The following is a 15,872-nucleotide window of genomic DNA, read 5'->3' as shown; positions in this document are numbered from 1 at the left end:
AAACTAAACCCAATGTCAACTCATACACAAAAGCTGTTGTTTCTCCCTATTCCTGTTTTCAAATGGGACACATGCACAACTCTGTACTGAGATATCTGCTATGAATGGGCGCCAGCTCTCTCCATTCAAACTGAAACACACCAGACAATAAGTACTAGAGACTATGTGTGAATGGGACAGTACAAACATTCATATAAGTAAATTATGTTTAACTAAGATTTCAGTATGACCTCTAAATTGTAGGTCTTCACTCAAAAAGTTAGACCCGTTCCAAAATTGACCTGGGACTTTCCCAACCAGACCCGATATGCATAACTATTTTGTTTTAATATAGAGCCCCACTCCGATTGGACCCAGAAGCTGATAAAGTGCGAGAGGAGGGAGAGAGGTGCCGCTCTAGCAGGCAGGGAGGGGCCGGATTGTGAGCTAGTGACATGGTGATTACGAGCAGGGAGGAGGGAGGGAAAGAGAAGAGACAGCAATCAAGTTGACTTCTGCTATAGTAGACTAATAGCTGCCATAGATAGGTTATTTATCATCAAATATGATTACGTAGTACCTGTCTTGACTGCATCAAACTGGGAGAAGCTAGTTAAGCTAGGTAACTGAGGCTACAGTGCATGCGCTTTCTCCTCCTACAGTTACAAATAACAACAACTCCATTCAGAATATTAAGTAGCAGCCTACCTGTTGGCTCTTGGTCATTTTCCTTTAACTTTTCCTTTTATTATTTTCCTTTAACTTTTAATTCTGTAATGTTCATTTCATCTTCCATTGATTACATATTGCCTAACTTTTGCCACACATAGAGCAAAGCTCTATGACTGTAGCCTATCGCCTCTTTGATGACTTATAATTGGCCAACAACTAACTACACCCGCCACGCTTCACTCTCGTGAAAAGCAAGAACAAAAGCAGTAATTATAAAATGTCTCTCTCTCTACTGTGCAGTGGCGTTTGGATCTGTACGGGCCATTCCGGACAAGTCAGTTAGAATTACACAGGGACGCAACTTTGGTTTTAGGAGTAGGCGGGACATAATTATTATATATTTGTTTGTTTTTATCCAGTCGGATAAACACTCCAAACAGCCTACCCGGCCTCTCGGAGGCATCCGCATGGTCCTTAAGCACACCGTTGCCTCGTTTTGAATCAGATTCCAATGATAAAACTGTGGGGGACAAAAATACAATTTCAGAATGTGGGGGGACATGTCCCCCCCATCCCCAGTGAAAGTTGCGCCCCTGGAATTACACATAACTGAGACCTGTGACAATCATATTAGCTCCGACCCAGACCTCTGACATTATTTTGAATTTGGAATCCGGATCCGCTCTTGTCGTTGACCGGGTCTTGGGTATTTTGCTACCTCTAATCTAAATCCTCTGTCTTGTCTAAACAATGTAAAGTGTTCAGCCTAAATGACATTGGAACTTGTGTCCATTATTCAACATGGTTTAGCTGTTGATAATCGTAGGCTGGCGTAGATATAAGTGTGCATGGCAGATACAAGATATAAGGGAAGTAGGGCAGACATAGGGATAAGGGATAGGCATAAAAAGGGCATATCGGACAGAAATAGGGCATATAGAACAGATATAGGCCATGTAGGACAGATAAAGGCCATGTAGGGCAGATATAGGTAATGTAAGTCAGATATAGCAGATGTAGGGCAGATATAGGAGATGTAGGCCAAATTTATGGCATTTAGGACAGATATAGGGCATGTTGGGCAGATATAGGGGATGTAGGGCAGATATAGGGCATGTAGGGCAGATATAGGGTATGTAGGACAGATAAAGGGCATGTAGGACAGACAAACGGCATGTAGGGCAGATATAGAGCATGTAGGGCAGATATAGGGCAAGTAGGACAGATATGGGGCATATAGGGCAGATATAGGGCCTGTAGGACAGATATAGGACATGTAGAACAGAGATAGTGCATGTAGGACAGATATGGGGCATGTAGGACAGATATAGGGGATGTAGGACATATAAAGGGCATGTAGAGCAGATATAGGGCATGTAGGACAGATATAGGGCATTTGATGGGCAGATATAGGGGATGTAGGACATATAAAGGGCATTTAGGGCAGATATAGGGCATGTAGGACAGATATAGGGCATTTGATGGGCAGATATAGGGCATGTAAGACAGATATAGAGCATGAAGGACACATATAGGGTATATAGGACAGATATATGGCATAAAAAGGGCATATAGGACAGATATAGGGCATATAGGACAGATATAGGCCATGTAGGACAGATAAAGGCCATGTAGGGCAGATATAGGTAATGTAGGTCAGATATAGCAGATGTAGGGCAGATATAGGGGATGTAGGGCAGATTTAGGGCATTTAGGACAGATATAGGGCATGTAGGGCAGATATAGGGGATGTAGGGCTGATATAGGGCATGTAGGGCAGATATAGGGTATGTAGGACAGATAAAGGGCATGTAGGACAGATAAAGGGCATGTAGGGCAGATATAGGGCATGTAGGGCAGATATAGGGCATATAGGACAGATATAGGGCATATAGAACATATATAGGCCATGTAGGACAGATAAGGGCATGTAGGGCAGATATAGGTCATGTAGGTCAGATATACGGCATAGGGCAGATATACGGCATGTAGGGCAGATATAGGGCATGTAGGGCAGATATAGGGCATGTAGGGCAGATATAGGGCATGTAGGACAGATATAGGGCATGTAGGGCAGATATAGGGAATGTAGGACAAATAAAGGGCAGGTAGGGCAGATGTAGAGATGTAGGGCAAATATAGGGGATGTAGGGCAGATAATACAGGGCTGAGATAGAGCGATTTGCTTTGGCAATGTAAACATGTGTTTCCCATGCCAATAAAACCATTTGAATTTAATTTAATTGAGAGCAAGATAGAGAGAGAGAGAGAGAGAGAGAGAGAGAGAGAGACACACACATTAAGAGAGAGAGAGAGAGAGAGAGAGAGAGAGAGAGACACACATTAAATGGTAACAGAAGGATAACGTCACTAGCTCCCAAATGTAGGCATGCTGGTCTGGAGAAAAAGGCTCGCAGCTCTGTTATCCGTGGTCACAGAGAGCGTGGGGGAGGAAGACACTTGGACCAAGGAGTCGTGTGGGTAGAAGAAACACACGGCGTTATCCAAAAAGAGAACTTCTAACCCAAAGACAGCGGTTGTCAAAAAATATTTAGGCTAGCTGGATTTTTTTATTGGAAAGAGAGCATATTGATCGCCGGACGTTTTGCACAACTTGGAAAACCTATTCGTAAGTAAGGGGAAGGATTTATTCTGCAATTCAATACGCTTTTCGTCTATTCTTCCCGTTATTCATTTACACAGATTTCCTATTCACTTTGTTTCCCCCTTTTCACATTTTCAACAACGCTCAGCCTACTTTTGAACTATGTTAATTTCATTGTAAATGTTGGCCTAATTACTTTCATTTGTCTGAGAGCTGCTGGTTCGGCGTTTTTCCCAGTCGCTGAAAGGGAAACTCGTGGCAGGAAAGCCGACCAGAATGACGAATAGTTTGCCAGGCAACGTTGCACATTCTAGCATACTTTTCCATTATTTTTTTTCTGACACGAATACAATCAGCTGTTGCTGTTATCACGTTATTAATGTTAGTAATAGGCCTATGTATAATAGTTATTTTAGCAGAGCTCCTGTCAAATGAACTGTCAAATTAATTATTAACACATCAGTAATAGGACACAAAGGAAAGTCAATTGCCTTCACAATGAATGACATTTCATGAAAAAAACACATTAGCCTATTTATATACAACAAACAGTCAACTCATAATGTAAACAAAGCAGATGTGGTTGTGACTGAGGCAGATGTAGCTGTTTTTCTAACTGACCTTGTGAATGGACAGTTTGGCGGTTCTCAAAATGGTCCAGAGGCAACTCCCTGAACTGTGATTTGGAATATCTAAACCTGCATTTAGACTGTTGACTGGTCAAACTGAATGACTAGCTCATAACAAACTGAGGAAGTCTAAAGAACTTTCCTAGAGGGGCTCATAAGATTGAAGGTTTTGACCTTACTCCCCCTTCCCCCACTTCAAACCAACAACCTGAAAATAGATTCCACCTGTGTGCTGTGTGTGTGCTCCTACACACTTGTGTAAACCTTAGTGTGCTAGAGCCCTGGGGGGGGGGGGGTAAGAAATATTAGATTACCAACTAAGGTGAAGCTTTTTGACCCCTGTATTGTCAACCTTATAATAGTCAGGATATAGAGATTGTGTCCCATAAAAAAAAACATCCCATATATTAGATCTCATTTATAGGCCAGCCTGACCCCCTCCCCTTTCCTTTGTTAGCCAGCCATAACTCTGCAGGGGGAGTTGGCAGCCAATACAATTGTCTAAAGAATCCAAACTGAAATGCCGCAGTGAAATACTGATTTGTATGAATAATGGATGTGGCAATGTGTTGAATGAGAATGCTTGTTCTTGTCCCAAGGCTCAAGCCATTGAAGGAGTGTGTACTGTATAGCAACGATCAGTAGGTAATCAATATCCATTCACCTAAGAGAACAGTTCTAGACCCGGTGTTAACTTTGAATTCGCTGTGTTGCACTTTATTTTTGTCACGACTTCTGCCGAAGTTGATGCCTCTCCTTGTTCGGGCGGTGCTCGGCGGTCGACGTCACCGTTCTTCTAGCCATCATTGAGCCATTTTTCATTTTCCATTGGTTTTGTCTTGTCTTACACACCTGGTTCCAATCCCATTCATTACAAGTTGTGTATTTAACCCTCTGTTTCCCCTCATGTCCTTGTCAGAGATTGTTTGTTGTTATGCTCGTGATATTAGATTGGTGCGCGACGGGTTCTTGTACCCACGTTTATTTTATTATGTACTTTGGTTTTGGAGGTTTTGTTTTACGTTATTAAACTACTCCATTTATACCAACTTTGATTCTCCTGCGCCTGACTTCCCTGCCACCTACTCACACGGCATGACCATTTTTCTTCTCTTTCTTTCCCGTCACTGTACTTGCATGAATACACAAAACACATTTAGAAAGACAGGACCTTTAAAGTGAGATGCTAAATATGCTACCATTCATTGTCACATTATAGCCAACCGTGGATGTGTGGCAGTCGCTGGCTGCAGCACAGTCACTGTGTAGTCTCGATCTCAAGTTGACACTTTCCTTCCTGGTACGTTTGTTTGACGCAATTTCTTTATCACCATCTTTAACGGGCACCCAGTTGTGGTTTAGAAGTTTAATGGCATCATTGAATGGGTGACTTTACAGTATCTAAGAATAAAAATGACAGCCGTTGGCAGGCAGGCTGGTTGTTGGACCACTGGCAGTGGCTAGAGCTGGAGGGCCGAGGCACGTGTTGTCCCTCAGGGTTCCGTGTTTGGACCAATAAAAAACCCAGAATAAAACAGGCTTCAATCATTACAGGCCTGCTGGAGAAGGCTGGAGAATGTTCCTCTGGTCTGCTCTGTTCAGCTCTGACCTCAGGAAAAGGGGAAAATACAAGCGACCTACTGCTGGCTGCCTTGGCAGGCTAGGAGTACAGGCTAGGAGTACAGGCTAGGAGTGCAGGCTAGGAGTACAGGCTAGGAGTGCAGGCTAGGAGTGCAGGCTAGGAGTACAGGCTAGGAGTGCAGGCTAGGAGTACAGGCTAGGAGTGCAGGCTAGGAGTGCAGGCTAGGAGTACAGGCTAGGAGTGCAGGCTAGGAGTGCAGGCTAGGAGTGCAGGCTAGGAGTGCAGGCTAGGAGTGCAGACTAGGAGTGCAGACTAGGAGTGCAGGCTAGGAGTGCAGAAAAGTTATTTAATGTTGTTTTTTTGTTCTTCTTCCTTTGCCTAAACAGAATGGTGAATTATCAAAGAGTGGAAAAAATCTTACCAGCCTCTGCTCTTTTTTCCCCGGCCTGCTTGGTGCTGTGTGGGTGCAGTTGGCGATTCTTTTAACGTCACATAAAACCTCTTCGTCTTTGACTGGCAACCAGTTCATACAGACCACATAGTCTGCTCCATACAGACCACATAGTCTGCTCTCCAAACTTCAGCTTTTCTGCTCTTTGATGATATCGTCTGTGTGTGTGTCATTAGCCCAGGCCCCTGACCTCACTTTATAGTTTTCGTCAATATGTTCCCCTTTGGCATGGCGACGCTTAAAGCAACTTTTAATTGGAGGGTTTGGTGCAGTGGTACACATACACACCTTCTCAAAGCCCACAGTGGTCCGGCCTTTTCCAAATATAAACATTTGCTATGATGAGTATGTTAACATCAATATTTGGAGCGGGCTCTTAGCCGAAATCTGATCCCGTCTCTATCAGTGTGTGCGTGAAACCAGAGGCCGGACCACAGGCTTGGAGTGACAGGTCTGTAAAATTGGCTTATTAAATGGAGTCTGTGGGGTCAGGGGTCAGACAGTAGTGTGGAGGCAAGGTCCAACATCTGGTGTACTGTTTGGCACCACAGGACCCCACTACCCACTACTAGAGGAGATAGTCCTGATAACAAGGCTGTTTGGTTTGTATCAGATTGCCTGAAGGGGAATTAAAAAGGAGTCAGTAATACTCCATACTCCATTTTTTTTACTCCTATTTTACCACACCAGGGTTTGAAGTTTAAAGCTGGTATTCTATAAGAGATGCCGTTACTCAAGCTGTAGAGAAGTTCTGGTTTTCAGTACTGGTCAGCCCCTTCAACCACTGTTTGCATTATACTGCTTCAAACTAAAGTGTTCCAGATGCAGGAGGGGGACAGTAACAAACATGATCATTTTCACTTTCACTGACTCACTGCTACATCTGTTTTTGACATGGTCATTGTCCCTCCCCTCGATATTTTTTGATTTTTGTGTGCGACTTGGTCGGCTAGAAGTCTTTCAACAACAAACCCCAGGAAGTGCTCTAATCAATCCAACACGTGAAATTAATCGTTTTCAGCGTGTCTTGTTTCCCGAAGATCCGTTAATTGGCAATACAACCGCCATACTACCTCTGAGGAGGGCTGCGTTGGAACACAGGCAGGCAGACCTACTGACGGACTCTAACTGGGTCACATTACGTTAGGAGGTTTTCCGTCCCAGCCTCCCAAAAGGAGCAGTTGTGATTGAATTAAAAGCGTCTGTCTATCCGATGGCTTTATAGACCCACAGAGAGTTGGGAGGGTTGGGAGATGAGGTGGCCTACCTCATACAGGTGTCTCTGGAAAAGTCTCTCTCACTGTTATTCAGCAGCAGAGCAGAGTGGAAAAGGAGAGCAGTAGAATGGGAAGACTATTGTCCTCTCTTATTATTTGTGTGTGTATGTGCATGCGTATGTGTGTTAGTGTGTGTGTGTATGCGTGTGTACAGTGTAAATGTGTTACAGTGGTTTTATGGCAGGCCAGTGCTATGTAAAAGGTCAAAGGAGTGGAAGCAGCTCAAGTGATGAAGTTTTCTATGATGGTCTAAAGAAGATGAAGAGTTTCTCTATATTCACAACCATCCTGCTCAGAGCCATGTTCACTTGATCATAGTAATGAAAATAACTGTATAGAAGAGTGAATACCACATTCTTTCTCTCAGTCACAGCCTCTCTCTCTCAATTCAATTCCATTCAAAGGGATTTATTGACATGGGAAACATATGTTTACATTGCCAAAACAAGTGAACTAGATAATAAACAAAAGTGAAATAAACAATAAAAATGAACAGTAGACATTACACTCACAGAAGTTCCAAAAGAATAGAGACATTTCAAATGTCATATTATGTCTATATGCAGTGTTGTAACGATGTGCAAATAGTTAAAGTACAAAAGGGGAAATAAACAAACATAAATATGGGTTGTATTTACAATGGTGTTTGTTTTTCACAGGTTGCCCTTTTATTGGGGCAACAGGTCACAAATCTTGCTGCTGGGATGACACACAGGTATTTCCCTTCTCTCTCTCTCTCTCTCTCTCTCTCTCTCTCTCTCTCTCTCTCTCTCTCTCTCTCTCTCTCTCTCTCTCTCTCTCTCTCTCTCTCTCTCTACTCTAGGGCAGTCATGCACACTGATAAGATTAGGCAGCGTCTGCATTAATCACTCGCTTCTCCTCTCTCTCTCTCCCTGAGTGTACTTTACTTTTCACTCTTTTGTCTGACAAATTTTTCCTCCTCTCCCGCTGTCCTTTGGGTTCCGTGGCTCCCAGAGATGAGGCTCTGCTGGGGGTAAAACACTCCCGACCCCTTCCTGGCTCCTACTGGCCCCCAGCCTGGTGCCGTTACTGGGAAACCAGCAGGGTGGTGCTCACACAATAGACAGACAGCAGCCTTTCTCAGCTGACCTATCATAGAATTTAGTTTCAGATTAGTTGTTTGTATTTCCACTTGGTGTGGCAAAAACTGTGTGGATCTGTTATTTCTGCACGTAACATGCTCAGTGAATACAACTGGGAGTCTCATGATCCACTTAAACTGGTTTCCTTATTGCCAATATGACTGTGACACTTAATAACAATGGAAATTCTTTCCTTTATGGATTCTGAGTTCCTTGTAGAATGATCCTTTCAGCCATCCTTAGGTTGCCGTGGTAGCAGATGTTCTGTCTGGGGTTTATGGGTATTGATTGGCTGGAACTCAAGTGTGCCGGGCCTCAGCCTCACAGCTGTATGCTAATGAGGAGAGAGATTACAGCCAATCAGCGACACCTGGCCCTCTGTGCCTGGCGGTAAGGAGATTATCATATAGTGTGTGTGTCTGATTATGAAAAATATGCTTTGTGTTGGGTTTTATACTGGTGTTGAAGATGACAGGCTACATGATTGTAGTTGTTAGTCAGACTTTGGGATATGAATGCTTTGTGTTGTTGTCCGTTTCTGGTTTATATCTGAAAGATAGAACTGCTTCACTGTTGATACAGAAATCAACTCCACCCTCCTGTAGAAGTCAAGAAGTCTAATCAAGCTCTGACAACTCTTTTCTAGCTTACCGTTAGTTTACGTGCAGGGCCTCGGTGAAAAACCTCCTGCAGGGCCCAGGCCACATCACTCACAATGACTGAACTGTCCCCATCTTTTTAGGACCTGGCCTTCTCCGTCTCCATGACTACCCTACCATAGTTTATCACCTGCAGCTAGGGCCTAGTGCCGACATCATAGCGCTACAGTCACAAACCAACTGCCATAACGGTCTCTCTCTCTCCCTCCACCTCCCCTCTTGGCCCACTACCTTCTGCTAAAGACAGGCTGTCTTCTTCCAGTCTAGTGTTAGATGACGCATTCAAAGTGAATAGTATTTCAGTGTGAGAGCTGTATGAGTGATGTCCAACTGTAAACCAGGGTCTACTAGTTATGCTCCTTTCACATTGACGAGAGTTAAGGAGATTCTCCAGACACATCACTGTCATCATAGGCGGCGCATCCAATAGCTAAGCTTCCCCTAAAGTCAATTCAATTGAACTTGCTAAAATTATAATTACTCCTGTCTATAAAAATGTTTATACAATCCATAAAATCACTGCACCAGAGAGCATGATTTATCCACAGAGGATCATTAGCTTATTTGAATAAATAGCTGTGGATTGTTTTAAAGGCCAGCACATAACCTACAATCGGGAAGTGCACAATTCGGGAAGCACGCAGTTGGGAAACGCTGTCATAAGCGTCGTAATGATCGGACCAAACTGCAGCGGGGATGTGAATCATTTTCTTGATTTATTAAAGAAATGAACACTGAACAAAAGAATGACGAAAAACAGTCCTGTAAGGTACATAGACTATACATGGAACAACCACCCATAAACACGAGAAAATAAACCCACTTAAATATGGCCTCCAATTAGAAGCAACGACAACCAGCTGCTTCTAATTGGAGGTCGTTCCCAAAACTAACCTAGAAATAGAAAACTAGAAAACCCACATAGAAATAGAAAACATAGAACATAAACCAAAAACCCCGAAACACACAAAACAAACACCCCCTGCCACGCCCTGACCAAACTACAATAACAAATAGCCCCTTTTACTGGTCAGGACGTGACAAACGCACAAATAGCTGATTGTTGATTTGTGACTGTCAGTATAAAGCGTCTAAAACAGGCAACTCTAACCTGTCTTTAGTTATGCTATGAAAATGTGCAACTCCCAATAGGCTATTGTGCGAACAGTTGCACAGATGGTTCCAGTCAAGATAAGGTCGTTTTTATTGATCTCAGTTTGTCAGTGTCAACAGATTAGCTTAATCTGTCATTTTTGTGGTATTGAAGATTCTGCTTTTGGCTTCAGTCATGGGGAGTAAAGTGGGTTGAATTGCATGAAATGTCTTTATAAAAGGGCACATTTTCTCAGCCTTTTCTAGCTGGGGCTGAGCTCTGGATGTGTGCAAAGAAAAGAGAAGAAACGGTCTTTTTTACGAACAGTGAGTCAGTAATATTATTAGCATAACTTATGACTATCCAATCTACTCATCACATTAGGAATAGTAGACTATCTTACATGAGTCTGAAAATGTGATGATAGATGCATGGAATGCTTAATCATGAAGGTGATTATCTTTGTGATTTTTGTTGTTGTTGTTGCTTTCCCTAATTTGAAACTCACACGCTGCCTATGACTGTAACTTGCAAATGTCTCACGTCTCGTCCAACAGCTGCCCACCTCCTAGCAGGGCAGTTTATTGTAAACTGAATTGTCTCGTTCAGCCCAGCACTCCTACTGTATGAATTGTAATAGCAGAGCAATGTTTTTCAAACAGCTGAAATGTATAGACATTTTCCTAATATTTGAGACTTGTTTTATAGTTTTTATATGAAATTGCTGTTGGTGACTAGCGCTATGACGTCGGCACTAGGCCCTAGCTGCAGGTGATAAACTATGGTAGGGTAGTCATGGAGACGGAGAAAGCCAGCTCCTAAACAGAGGGGGACAGTTCAGTCATTGTGAGTGAGTGGCCTGGGCCCTGCAGGAGGTTTTGTGTAGTTTCACATAGTAAATATGTTTCTATTGATTTCCATTGATTATGTCTAATCAATCCAAATGGAAATTCTCATAATACAATAAAATAACCCCCGAGAGCTAGTGTTTAGAAAGTGTTTTTGAATAAGGCCCACTGTTTCCACTCATATTGACTGGAAACTTAAAGCCCTGATCTCTGGTCTCTGTATATAGGCCAGGGTAATGGTGTGTACCAGGCTCTCTCTGTATATAGGCCAGGGTAATGGTGTGTATCATCTCTCTCTGTGTATAGGTCAGGGTAATGGTGTGTACCAGGCTCTCTCTGTGTATAGGCCAGAGTAATGGTGTGTACCAGGCTCTCTCTGTATATAGGCCAGGGTAATGGTGTGTACCAGGCTCTCTCTGTGTATAGGCCAGGGTAATGGTGTGTACCAGGCTCTCTCTGTGTATAGGCCAGGGTAATGGCATGTACCAGGCTCTCTCTGTGTATAGGTCAGGGTAATGGTGTGTACCAGGCTCTCTCTGTGTATAGGCCAGGGTAATGGTATGTAGCAGGTCTCTCTGTATATAGGCCAGGGTAATGATGTGTATCATCTCTCTCTGTATATAGGCCAGGGTAATGGTGTGTATCATCTCTCTCTGTATATAGGCCAGGGTAATGGTGTGTATCATCTCTCTCTGTGTATAGGTCAGGGTAATGGTGTGTATCATCTCTCTCTCTGTATATAGGCCAGGGTAATGGTGTGTATCATCTCTCTCTGTGTATAGGTCAGGGTAATGGTGTGTATCATCTCTCTCTGTGTATAGGCCAGGGTAATGGTGTGTACCAGGCTCTCTCTGTATATAGGCCAGGGTAATGGTGTGTACCAGGCTCTCTCTGTGTATAGGCCAGGGTAATGGTGTGTATCATCTCTCTCTGTGTATAGGTCAGGGTAATGGTGTGTATCATCTCTCTCTGTGTATAGGCCAGGGTAATGGTGTGTATCATCTCTCTCTGTGTATAGGTCAGGGTGATGGTGTGTAGCAGGCCTCTCTGTGTATAGGCCAGAGTAATGGTGTGTACCAGGCTCTCTCTGTGTAATGTATAGGGTTATCTTAATGGTGTGTGCAGCTGTGAATGGATTTGTAGTTGAGAGAAAGAGTCTCCAGGGTTGGCTGCCGCTCCTGCTGCTGCAGGCGACTGGAGAGCACTCACACTGGACCGGACAGGGGCGAGATATAGCGTTATAATACCAGAGGACTAGAGACACACACACATACATACACACGTACACACACATGCACTTACACATGACCATGCCTAATATGATTCAATAAGATTTGAAGCTTGTTTTTATTGTCTCTAATTCTTCATGTTAGACTGCCCAAGGACAAACTGGGAGATTTTAAGAGACAGATATCGCTGCACAGACAGAGTCAGATGCAGTCTGATTGTTAGCAATGGCCTAAGTCTAGTTAAACCCACATAAAACACCACCGTGTCCCAAGGCCCCCAGAACTCATATCCCTCTCAGTCTCATATGAATACAGGACTAATTTAATTTAGCTGGAATTTGCCAAAGCAGTTATCTCACCACCACACTGCCTCTCCTCTCCTAATCAGCAGATGTATCCTGTTTGATGAAATCTCAGGTGCTGTACGGGCAGCCGGACACTGACACACTTTCAGTAAGTAAACAAACACTGAAAAAACTGACAAGGTTTCAGCTTCACCTCCAGCTCACCTCCCTCCCTCCCTCCCTCCCTCCCTCCCTCCCTCTTCCATTGTCTTTAAACCTGGTCTACTTATGTCAGGGAGGCTTCTTGGGAGGCTACATTAGTTCAGTGGGCCGGCCTGTTGGCTGGCTCAAAGATATACTACATGACCAAAAGTATGTGGACACCTGTTCGTCAAACATTTCATTCCAAAATCAATCATGTGCATTAATATGGAGTTAGTACCCCTTTTGCTGCTATAACAACCTCGAAGGCTTTCCACTAGATGTTGGAACATTGTTGCGGGGACTTGCTTCCATTCAGCCACAAGAGTATTAGTGAGGTTGGGCATTGATATTAGTCCGGGCTCGCAGTCGGCGTTCCAGTTCATCTCAAAGGTGTCCGATGGGGTTGGGGTCTGGGCTCTGTGAAGGCCAGTCAATTTCTTTCACACTGATCTCGACAAACAATTTCTGTATCGACTTCGCTTTGTGCACGGGGGCATTGTCATGCTGAAACAGGAAAGGGCCTTCCGCAAACTGTTGCCACAAAGTTGGAAGCACAGAATCGTGTAGAATGTCATTGTATGCTGTAGCGTTAAGATTTCCCTTCACTGGAACTAAGGGGCCTAGCCCGAACCATGAAAAACAGCCCCAGACCATTATTCCTCCTCCACCAAACTTTACAGTTGGCACTATGCATTCGGGCAGGTAGTGTTCTCCGGCATCCGCCAAACCCAGATTTGTCCACCGAACTGCCACATGGTGAAGCGTGAGTCATCACTCCAAAGAACGTGTTTCCTCTGCTCCAGAGTCCAATGGCGGCGAGCTTTACACCACTCCAGCCTACGCTTGGCATTGCGCATGGTGATCTTAGGCTTGCATGCGGCTGCTCGGCCATGGAAACCCAACGAACAGTTCTTGTTGCAACCGAGGACAGACAATTTTTACGAGCTATGCGCTTCTGCACTCGGCGGCCTCGTTCTGTGAGCTTGTGTGGCCTACCACTTTGCGGCTGAGCCATTGTTGCTCCTAGACATTTCCACTTCACAATAATAGAACTTACAGTTTACCAGGGCAGCTCTAGCAGGGAAGAAATTTGGCAAACTGACTTGTTGGAAAGGTGACATCCTATGACGGTACCACGTTGAAAGTCACTGAGCTCTTCAGTACGGGCCATTCCACTGCCAATGTTTGTCTATGGAGATTGCATGGCTGTGTGCTAGGTTTTATACACCTCTCAGCAACGGGTGTGGCTGAAATAGCCAAATCAACTAATTTGAAGGGGTGTCCACATACTTTTGGTGATGTAGTGTATCTGCAACCCAGACTGTGTGTGTGCATGCTGCTATCTGCAGCCATCAGAAGTGCTTACATATTGCCTCAGGTAAATGAGTGCTGCTGTTCCCTGTCTGAGTAAGGAGGACTATCTCTGTCTTGTTATCTCTCTCTCTCTGTCTGGTTCTCATCGCCTCTTTTACTAAGGGCTTTTACACAGGCTTCTTCACAATGCTTGCTGCTTGCATATGGTTACCTCTTCCTCAAGGAGGCCAGTCTTGAGACGGGGTGTTTGTTTGTGTAGGGTTACCTTTAGAGACGGAAGACTCATGTGCTTGTATGCTGCAGTTATCCAGGCTGATTGCAGAAGATAAGGGATGTGTGTTTGCTGTCATTAGAGAAAGTGAGAGAAGATCGAGAGAGGGGGGATAGAGAAAGAATAGAGAGAAGTATGAGAAGGAGAGAGGAAGAATAAAGAGATAAAGAAAGAGAGAAAGTAGAGAGGGAAAGGAAGAAGGTAGAGGGGCTTAAAAATGCAGAGAGGTAGTGAAAGAGGGGTGGGACAGGGAGGGAGGGAGGGAGATGCTTTGTTTCACAATTATCCTGCACAGCCCAGGGGCGGCAGTGAAGGTCAGACATCTGTGATCCATCTCCCAGAGTTCCCAGTCTGGAACCCTACACTCTGGTGCTCTCACCCTCCTCCCCCCACTCGCTCTCGTCTTTTCTCTCTCAGCCTCCACCCTCCACCTGCCCTCGCCTTTTCTCTCTCAGCCTCCTCCCTCCACCCGCCCTCGCCTTTTCTCTCTCAGCCTCCTCCCTCCCCCACCCTCGCCTTTTCTCTCTGACTCCTCTCTCCACCCGCCCTTGCCTTTTCTCTATCCCCCGTACTCCCTCATCCTCCACCCGCAGTCACCTTTTTCTCTCTCCCTCTCGCTCACTCTCCCTTTCTGTCTCCTTCTCGTCTGGCCCTGTCTCTCTATCTCCCTCAGCCCTCCTTTTATCTCTCCCTCTTCCTCTCTTCCAGCCCTCTCCATCTCTGCTTTTTGCTTTCTGACATCATCCCTCTGTAGTCTCTAGGGGTTTGTAAAGAAAGGGTTTTAGTGGCAGGCAGTTAGCTGTCGCCCCTCTCTGTAAACACTGTGTGATCCTCTGCTCTGTAGACAGACATTACAGGCTCCATTATAGCCTTGTTATTGTAAAGTCATCAGATTCCTGGAGGAAAATGGCCTGTGTTACTGAAGGGGGAGGCTAGGAGTGGCTTCTATACTGCTGAGAAGTATTGAATACCTCAGTACAATAGAAACTGATCACAGTCAATACTCAGGAAGAACAGAAATAGGATTGGTCTGGACCAGGAAGGAAGAGAGGAAGGAGGACATGTTTCTGGTCCAAAAGTGGATGTCTTCTCCTGGCCCAGGTCCAGACCAGGAGTATTAACCTCCCATCCCTTGTTACCAGACTGTTATTAGCCGTGCGTGTGTGTGTGCGTGCGTGTCTGCGTATCTGCGTGTCTGCGTCTGCATCTGCGTCTGTGTGTGTGTCTGTGTGACCTACATATCTCCTCAGTCTCCATGCTAAGTCTGTCAGAGAACACAGTAGTCTCTCTCTGACTCCCAGGCATCATAGATCCATCTTAAGTCTGTCTGAAAACAGACATCATGAAGTTATTATGAATCACCCCATTCCCACATTCACAGCACTCTTTAAATCAGCAGGCCAAATGTCTTCACCAGCATGTGTTTGTGTGTGTGTGTGTGTGTGTGTGTGTGTGTGTGTGTGTGTGTGTGTGTGTGTGTGTGTGTGTGTGTGTGTGTGTGTGTGTGTGTGTGTGTGTGTGTGTGTGTGTGTGTGTGTGTGTGTGTGTGTGTGTCTTTGCGTACCTCTGCTGTTGTATTTTGCTCTGTTCTCCTGTCTTGGCTGCATGCGATCAGGAAACTCAGCTCATTCTCTCAGTTGGAACAATTAAGTCAACACAGCAGCACACTGAC

At 44.6% G+C, this 15,872-nt stretch overlaps 1 protein-coding gene across 6 annotated transcripts in view; it reads left to right on the top strand.

Annotated features, from left to right (window-relative positions):
* The first annotated feature begins 2,993 nt into the window (after positions 1-2,993).
* The window catches only part of LOC106568131 (LHFPL tetraspan subfamily member 2), an 82,100-nt gene continuing 69,221 nt past the window's right edge, over positions 2,994-15,872 (top strand). For 2 of the 6 annotated variants that reach the window (XM_045692146.2, XM_014138166.3), the window contains exon 1: positions 2,994-3,280. The gene's annotated coding sequence lies outside the window, so the exon portion shown is untranslated. Of the gene's footprint in view, positions 3,285-15,872 lie in introns of all 6 variants that reach the window. The other 4 variants (XM_082955587.1, XM_082955586.1, XM_014138192.3 and 1 more) reach the window with 3 other exon arrangements.

The sequence above is a fragment of the Salmo salar genome, chromosome 01 (genome assembly GCF_965601325.2).
Source record: "Salmo salar chromosome 01, fSalSal1, whole genome shotgun sequence".
NCBI lineage: Eukaryota > Metazoa > Chordata > Actinopteri > Salmoniformes > Salmonidae > Salmo > Salmo salar.
Note: the sequence above shows the minus strand (reverse complement) of the source record. Positions and strands in the feature narration are given on the sequence as shown.